Genomic DNA, 9,355 nt, shown 5'->3' on the forward strand with positions numbered 1-9,355 from the left:
AATTTCGGAATTCTGGCCGATTTGGCATTTTGGTATCAGGAGCACATAATGTGCGAAGAGGTGGCACGAGGAATACCAGGTACGTATCGAAATTCTGAGGAAATTTTACATTTTAGTATCAGGAGAACATGATACTCAAAGAAGTAGCATAACTACGGCACATGGCACGTGAACTTTTAATTAAATATCGATACTTACCTTTTTGTATCAGTAGGACGTAATTTACGAGTAGGTATCGTAATTTTTATTTTCTGCTCGGTACTTACCTCTTTTATCAGAAGAACGTAATTTACGAGTAGGTATCGTAATTTTTATTTTCTGCTCGGTACTTACCTCTTTTATCAGAAGAACGTAATGTGCGAGTAGGTATCATAATTTTTATTTTCTGCTCGATACTTACCTCTTGTATCAGAAGAACGTAATGTGCGAGTTGGCATCATAATTTTTATTTTCTGCTCGATACTTACCTCTTGTATCAGGAGAACGTAATGTGCGAGTTGGCATCATAATTTTTATTTTTTACTTGAAACTTACCTTTTGTATGAGGAGATCACGATGAACGAGGAGGTGGCACTAATGAAATTTGGCTCGTATTTTACTTCTGATATTATAAGAACATGATATTCGAAGAGTTGGAATAAGTTTTAATTCTAGCTCGAAACGTACCTTTTGTATCAAAGTCACATGGACAAAGAAGAAGTGTACCAGGGAAAGAAGGGAAATGAGGGGTACTTGCGGAAGGTATTCTGAATTGTTAGTTACACACATCAAAAGTAATATTTTACCGCAACGGAACATTAATTTATAATATTATCTTATTAAATTAACAAAATAATAACATTATTCACTATTACAAGTTCCCTATTCATTAAACATCTCATTATAAATCATTAATACATGTAATATTATACTTTCGTAAATCATCACGTATGTATTTAGGTTAATGTAAATTATGAAAGAAATAAATGACTTACGAAAATAAACTTGTAGTATGAATAATTTTTACTGATAGAATCACTTTCAACCTTTTTCAGGTCAGGAGCCCAATAGCTTCCTCAGATAAATGCGTATCACGCTTATTATTAGGTTTGCATGGTAGTGGATTGTATTTGGATGGCGTCTGTGGGCAAATCGAGAGACGATACGATTTCTCAAGATGGCCAACCGCAATGCACCGCGTTAGATTTCGCGAGTCGATATACTCTCGGGTTCGAAAGGTCGACCGCCGTATACGGACACGCGCTGGCACCGAGTCATTTTCGCCAACGATATCCTCTGGTAATTCTGTCCCTATCTCCTGCTTTTTATCTACCGCAAAGCTCACGGTTTAACGAGACTCCCACACGCGTCACGCCACGATTGGAGCACTCTATCGATTCTCGCAAGACAATTTCGGTCAAAATGGCACTGATATTGGAATTCTACGACCCAACCATTCGAGGGATCCTGTTGAAATTGGTACACGATGTAGGTAACGCGAAATCATGTGTAATTTAAGACATCGTTTAGGCGGGGTCCAATTTATTTAAAAAATACAGGACATTGAACTTTACAATTTTTGCCTAGCCTGTCCCGAAATTGACATACGAAACAAACGATGCTCCATCTCGAAACCGATGATTGTGTTCGGATAGCCCAGTCCCCAATCGGTCGAACATGGCTCGCACAAGAGAAGGAATTTGCAATATATCTGCAACGACGTTCTTATAATTTCGTCAGCAAATAATTTCATCTCAACCTCGGGCGTACTTGACCGAATTACCAGGGTCTCCTTTACTACGGAAGCGGGCGCCCTCGAAGAAAGAACTTCCTCTTCTGCCGACCAATTCGACCTTTGCCCGTTCACCGACTATACGATTCGCGAAATCAGAACCTCTGCCCCAAGGTCGAAAAAAAAAAACGAAAAATATTCCTGAAAATATCCGCGATATATTCTTTGAAAGATTTCATGCACGTTGCGACCAAGACTTAGGGACCCATTTAAGCCACTGCAATGGGAAACGATTATATTGGCGAAAATGACTCGGTGATCCACTGCAAGGTGTCTCGAACGTCTTGCGGAACGTCCAGCGAGGCTAACTATTGTATCAAATATCGACTTCGCGATCGTTCGAACAGACCTCGGAGCGAGTTTCGATCGCCAACGTGCTCTCGAACAATGATTCACGGGGCCCAGAACGACCATAGATCTTGCATTCGGCGTTTCTTATTAAGGCAACCAAGCCAAGGCTCCGAGCGCTCGAGCCAATTACCGCGGAGTCGCTCGTTTCGAGTAACAGACCGCTCGAACACCTACGTCTCTCCAATCTATCCACGTCTTGGCGAAATGTCGGAACCGAAATAGAAAAATTCCTACGTAATTGAGACTCTTCGAGAGACAAATGAAGAGTTGGGAAAAGACAGTGAACGACCGAGGATCTTCGCATGCACGATTAGATACGACTTTACGTCGCGTCGTCTCGAACGTATAGAAAGACAGCGAATAAAAGAAGAGGACAGAGCGAAAACACCAGGGTATGTCAGTGAGACAATTTAATGCAACGATGGAACTTTTTAAGATTGTAAATCTTTTTATTTTCGAATAGCCGAAATTTGTATCCCGTTATATGGTAGAAAAATGCTGTGAGGCAATGAAATGGATGAGTAGTAATAGAATAAATATGTCTCGTTACACAGCTTGAAAAGAACAGCAAATAAAGAAGAGGACGCACAATGTGATATTTCAGCGATCAAGCGGGACAAAACTAATATGGTCCAATATTTCGGACCCTGTTAGGTCGTCCACACACGAAGCTGCTCAAAAGAAACGTAATTGATTGTTGACTGAAGTCACAAGCTGTAGTTACGTATCGGTTAGTAATTATTTTGAACATTTTTAGAGAAAGTATCTACCGCTGTCCGTGCGGTGTAATATTACAGCGAAGTCATATTCTCGGTCATTGCTTGAACAAATATTGTTAATAATTAATGTAACTATTGTCAGAAATTAATTTTTAGTTATTCCAGCTAACAGATATAACGACGTAGAAAAATTTCTCACGATTACTGTGTTCACTCAATACTTATTCTAAACTGTGATTCTTATTAATATTTCATCGAAGACTGAATGTTACTATATGCATTGTAAATATTCGATTGATTCGGAGATGTACATATTTAATGCATTTTAAAGTTCCAGATTATTATACCAATGTTTTTCGAGAAATTTATATTTCCGAACATGAAAAGTTGAGAATAAAATTTAAATATGTAATCGTGAGATATTTTTCTATATTTTAATATCTATTGATTGGAACAATTAAAACTTAATATCTCCAACGTAATTAAACATTTGTGATACATACAGTATCATTCAGTGTTCGATTAAATATTAATAACGATAACGGTTCAGAATAAGTACTCATTCGAGACATTAATCGTGAGAAATTTGTCAATACTTTAATATCTCTTGAATGAACCAACTAAATATTAATTTCTGACAATAGTTAAATTAATTATTAACAATACTTACTATTTAAACAATGATGAGGAATATGATTATGCTGTGGTATTAATGTTTCGTAAATTCTTTTGTGGATGGATCCAACGAGCCTTCGAATCGACATGTCACATGTCTCGCGGTTGTTGTTCGCCCTTCCCCTTCTCTACTTCGAGGGGCACAAGCGAGTCGCGCCCCTCGGCCGACACAGGTATTAGAGGGCTGAGAAATCATTCGTCGTTGATCTTCGTTCGATATGGATCTCGCGATCGCGCGTCCGCGTCTCGCGTCCCTCCTATTTGTAGTTTCCCTTAGTTTCGTAGTTTGGTATTGGTTGTGGGTATCTTAGTTTGGTTTGGTTAGTTTTAAGGCATGCGTGTACGAGTGTCTTTCCTCTGCCAAATAATTATTAATCATTTGTTCAATTATTTTGTTTGTTCGTAAGTCCATTATGGGCTCGTAACATCGTGCTCCACTTCGGTCACTATTGCTTCATGTGATAAGTGTAGTGACCAACCAAGTGACTGGCCGAGATCGGTTGCCATTCTCTAGTGGGTCTGATTTGAGAGAAGGTCAATCGACGCCTCCGAGGAATCTTCTACTCTCTGTACTCGTCAGGCGAAGTCCAGGCTCCCGGCGCAGCGCAGTTCAAAAGAACCGTAAGACGGTGCAAGTCGTGTCCTGGACTCCTGACATTGTGCAGAGAGTAGAACTCCGTTTCGGTCTCTACGACCGTCAGACATACCTGGTGTCGCCAGGGCAGGGCAACCCGACGCGGTGCTACCTACGTCGTACACTGTCAGGTCGGGACCTGGGCCCTCGGCAGCAGGTATGCAGGGAGTAGAGTACTGGCGGAGACGTTGATCGTCTTTCTCTCGAATCAGACCCACCAGAGGAAACGGGACTAACTCTGTAAGTCCAGTTTCATGGTCGCGTCGTGTCGCGATTTAGCTTCACTCCTCTTAGTGCAAATAATTATTTGGCGGAGTCAGACTTGGACTTTGGAAATCAAAGGGACTTTGTCTTCTTTGATTTCCACGGTTTCGTACTTAGTATTCAGCTCGTTGCTCTACGTACAGTATGCATCTACGTATGTGTACTCTATGTAGAGGGAGATCGAAGGAACTTTGATTCCTTCTATCTCCGGGTCACCAGTCGCAGCAACCTCCACGTGGTGAGACCTGGTAATCGGTATTATTCGTGACGAACAATCCTTCGTCGCGAATAATATCGAGAGCTAATGGCTGCGAACTGATAATAAGATCTTTAGATATGTAATATGTTGTAATGTGAATGTTGAATGAATGTTAATTGTAATGTATTATAATGCGAATGTTGGATGAATGTTAATATTTAAAACCACTAGGTATGTTTATATGTTTTATATATTTTGTAAATCCGTCAACTACCACGAAGATGTACTTTTTTTTATTGTGAGATGTTCGCGTGCCTGGAAACAAGTGGTCTATATGCAGTGTAGCGAATGGAGTGTTGCCTTTTGGTATAATGTATAGCGACCCCTCCTGTTTTCCTGTCATTGGCAATAAATTACTAACGCAAACATAACTGACAACTATAAAACGTATAAACATACCTAGTGGTTTTAAATATTAACATTCATCCAACATTCACGTTATGATACATTACAATTGACATTCATTCAACATTCGCATTACTACATATTACAGATATAAAAAGTGTAAGGTGTAAAGTGCAAAGTGAAAAAGTGCAAAGTGAAAAAGTGTAAAGTGAAATTAGATTTAGATTAGCAGGGACAATATCAAGGATCTGTAGCTGCTATTAGTGGTCCGTAGTGGGGATGGTTCCTGTGCATTTATCGTATAAAAATTTGTGCGTATAAGGATATTTTCTTGTCGTAACAAAAAAATGTTCCGTTACAATTGGGTCTTGGAGCGTCATAAAACAACGAAGAGGTTTTCTGAGAAAAAAGATGTCCTGTCGCGGAAAACCATTAAGTATGGTACAGCAGATGACGGTTCTCGATCAGTTAGTTTAGTTAGTTAGATTTTCAATCTCTCCAACTCTTCCGTGTACGCGAAGTCTGTACATTTTTATTATTAAATTTTGTTGTCGTAAAACTTTTACCATCATATTCCTGACATTTTTCTAATTAAAATGAGACCAAACACGATATAATTCGGACGATATTTACCATTCATCTTGTTTTAGTTAGTGTTCTGCGATATCGACAAGCAGAGAATATACGATCATGTAAACACTGCTCGGCGATCGAACTTCTTGTGGTGGGAACGATTTCGAGAAGATCATTTATGAGAGAAAAATTTGTGCATTTGTGGAGACTTTATCGTAGTTTGTTATTCCAATACTTGATTATCCGAATACTATTCGAGTTGTTAACATTCTATTCGAATTGAGAAGGATTCAAGTACCATTCGAATATCTATCGAACACTTCCTCGTTCGAATAATAATTCGAATACGGAACGAAATCGAAATGTCCCAGCGCTACTCTCGAGCCAGGGGCTCGCGAGTGCACGAAAGTGGGTCGAAAAAGGTTGTTGAGCAATTATCCAGCCGACCTTTTGCATTTCAGATGACTGCGAACTCGGAGACTATCAGTATGTTCGCAGCCTTCGACGATCGCAGACGGCGCGGAGTGTACCGCGACCCATTTAACGCGTGATTCACATTTCTGCGACCCTGTCGAGACTGTTCCAAACATTCAATTACGCTTCATCGTTGTCGAGTTCGATATGGAGACTCCATTAGACGTCACCAAACTATTAGATTATTTTAATTTTCATTTAAACGATGGATGTATAGGTACACTCCCTTACGGTACCACCCCCTAAACACTTTATTTACCGGGAGCCTATTTATAAGCATTATAATTCTAGTATTTAGTTATTCGAATTTATTTACTGTGTTGATGATTGTTTTGCAATGTTCTATTTACAATGTTCAGTGTTTGGGAACAGGCTTGGCTTTCAATGTACCTAGTAACAGTATGGAGGAATTATTGTCAGTCTAGATTGACATATGCTACTGTATAAAATTCTTACTTTTAATTAAAGACTGTTTCTAAATTGCTCGGTAGATAAAGTGTTAAGTCATAACATCCATGTACTTATAATGGAATATTGTTTATCTTCCATTCGATTAATCCTTTGCACTCGAGGCCTTTCTTTGTTATTTACCAGCAACTCGAAATGCTTTCTTAGCATTCTACATTCTACGTTCTATATTGAATGTTAAGCTTCGATTGACTTCGAAGATGTCATTTTATTGACACTTCTAGTTCCGAAGAAATTAAACCTAAAGAAACATTATTGCTGGTAGATTTGGTACGTGAAACCTAGAGGTGACTGAGACTCACCTCTCGAGTGCAAAGGGTTAATAATTTTATCAATAATTTTCTTCCAGGCAAGAATTTCGCCCATCTTTTGCATCGGGACGCTAAGTTCGCAGTGCAGGCACGGCAATGTTCGAGTATTGATTTTCAGCGAGTTGGATGTACCAAAGGATGTATCAGAATGTCATCGATTACGTACCAGCACGGAAGATCTCGCCGCATCCGTCGCAGCGGCTGGCGAATTGGGCGTCGTAGCAGTTGCCGCAGTAGATCTTGTCCACCTTGCTACCGAACTGTTTGTCCACCAAGGACACTCTGCACCTGTTGCAGAGGAAGCAGGCCTCGTGCCAGTGCTTGTCCTTGTACGACAGATCCTGCGAACAACGTGTTTCTCTTATCAGTACTTGCCCCTTGACTTGTACTCGAGCCACAAAATAATTCAATAAAGAATTTGTTCAGAATGAATCTTCAGATTTCTATTTATTTAATAAAACGTATAAATCTCCCGAAAATTATACGTATAGTATAATATTCTAATGTAACACAGCATTGGAGTAAATTTTGAAAGGAAAGTCGTTTGGTAATTCGGTATTTAAGAGGTTAACGTCTCTGTTACCCGAGACGGTTTCCGTCTAATTCATTAAGGGGTTAGTCGCAGTCAGGAAGAGGAAAAACGACATTTCTTTGTGATTTTTTTTTAGTTATTAAATAATAATTTGCATAAGTAACAATTAAGTATATTATAAAGCATGTTTTAAAGAACTAAAAAACATTTTTTTTTGTTTTAAGAAACGTTTAATTTATATATCGTCATTAGAGCCGATGACCTAGACGATGATTTTAAAACATAGGTTTGCGGTGGGCAAGATTTCTCTACATTGGTTTACCTGAAAACAAAAGTAAAGGTAGATTTGGAGAATATATTAGTCTAGCGGGTCCCTCAACGAAGGATTTTGGAAAAAATTAATTTAAAACAAAATGGCGTACATTTGAAGTTGATTTTAAATTTGTTCGCTAAAGTTAAGCGATTCGATACAGGATAAAAAAGACGGTATACGAGAAAATAAAAAATCCTTCGATCAGGGACCCGTTAGTCTAATATATTTTCTAAATCTACCTTTAGTTTTGTTTTCAGGTGCACCAGTTTGAAGAAATCTTGCTCACCGCAAACCAAATGGCCACCCATGCAATCGCCTGTTACGACGAAATGAATTAACTTTTTTTTTTTTTTGAGACAAAAATTTGTTCATAGTTCTTTAAGATATATTTCGTCATATATTTAAATTTCATTAATAAACATTATTATTTAATACCTTAAAAAAAACACATAAGAAACTGTCCGTTTCCATTTTCTTGACTGCGACTAACCCCTTAAGCGAGCGTGCGCATTGAAATCGCGCGCGTTTCCATTTCTGGATCGATTATAATCGCGAACTCGTCGACCTCTACGAGGTTCGCGCGTCGCGTCGGGAAAAGAAACACGGATCCTTGGATCGGTTGCTCGATCGTTTTCTCGGTCAGAAACGATCGTTTTGGTTCGAGACAATGTATCCTTCCTCGAGCGAGCCTCTTACCACATGTTCATCGGCCAGAGATGGGCGACTATCATTCCTCGGAAGGCGGACTCTGGATCGCGGAATGAAATATCTTACGAGGAACGAATGAAAACGTAAACAAACTCGACGAAGTCGAAACTTGGATTAAGTTAAGCTGTGGCAACATTTAACGCGTTGACTGCTAGACTGATTCACATGGAAATGTCTATAGAGCTAAAATTTTGTATCGAAACAATTGAAAACTACAGAATCTGACATTTGTCGTGTTACATATTTTTATATTCTCGTCAAAATTTACGAGATTTAAGATACGAATTTTATCCAGATTTTCTTTCATTAACATTAAGTGGTAATTCCCTGCATTTACTTGTGGGAGTTTCTTAGTTAAAATATCTGTCATATATGTATGAGTGACGTGGCGCGAAACGATTTATTCGTCAAGCGAATAAAGTGTCGTCCATCTCTGCTTTCGAACGAATTTCTGCGTCTGGAGACAAGAGGGGGAAACCGAGAAACGGAAATAAGCTCTCGAAGCCGATATGGGTAGCGGCACCAGCATCATCGTTTCTATTTCTAGGAATGAGTAAGTCGACGCCCATGCCTGCTCGCGTATCGCCACTTCGTCCCGTGATTATACACGAACCGATAATTACCGATTTTTCCGCTCAACGTATGCCTTCTTACGGAACATCCTCCGCGAAGGTCTTCGACGAGAATCCGCGACGCAAAAGGATCTCCGTGATCGATCAAAACACGTGTAAAATGTTCGAAACATCTGTTTTCGACTTGGCTAGGCTGTAATAGTCCTCGCTTGGCATGTTACGGATTCTCCGCTTATAGGCAAACATAGCAAAGTATGAGACTTTGATGATAAATATTAATTGGATGGTCAAATTTCTTCAGGAGAATGTTACGAGTAGATTGAACATGTTCTCGCGATGAAAATGAGTCCAAACACGGCCTTGATCGGACCACTTTTAATTATAAG

At 39.3% G+C, this 9,355-nt stretch overlaps 1 long non-coding RNA gene across 1 annotated transcript; it reads left to right on the forward strand.

Moving 5' to 3' along the window:
• The first annotated feature begins 257 nt into the window (after window positions 1-257).
• LOC128893322 (uncharacterized) lies at window positions 258-7,222 on the forward strand. Its single transcript, XR_008461302.1, has 3 exons — window positions 258-2,514; window positions 2,586-2,852; window positions 6,883-7,222. It is a non-coding gene; the product is annotated as an uncharacterized LOC128893322 (long non-coding RNA).
• Window positions 7,223-9,355: the final 2,133 nt, after the last annotated feature.

Source organism: Hylaeus anthracinus, unplaced genomic scaffold (genome assembly GCF_026225885.1).
Source record: "Hylaeus anthracinus isolate JK02 unplaced genomic scaffold, UHH_iyHylAnth1.0_haploid 27340, whole genome shotgun sequence".
NCBI classification, from domain to species: domain Eukaryota; kingdom Metazoa; phylum Arthropoda; class Insecta; order Hymenoptera; family Colletidae; genus Hylaeus; species Hylaeus anthracinus.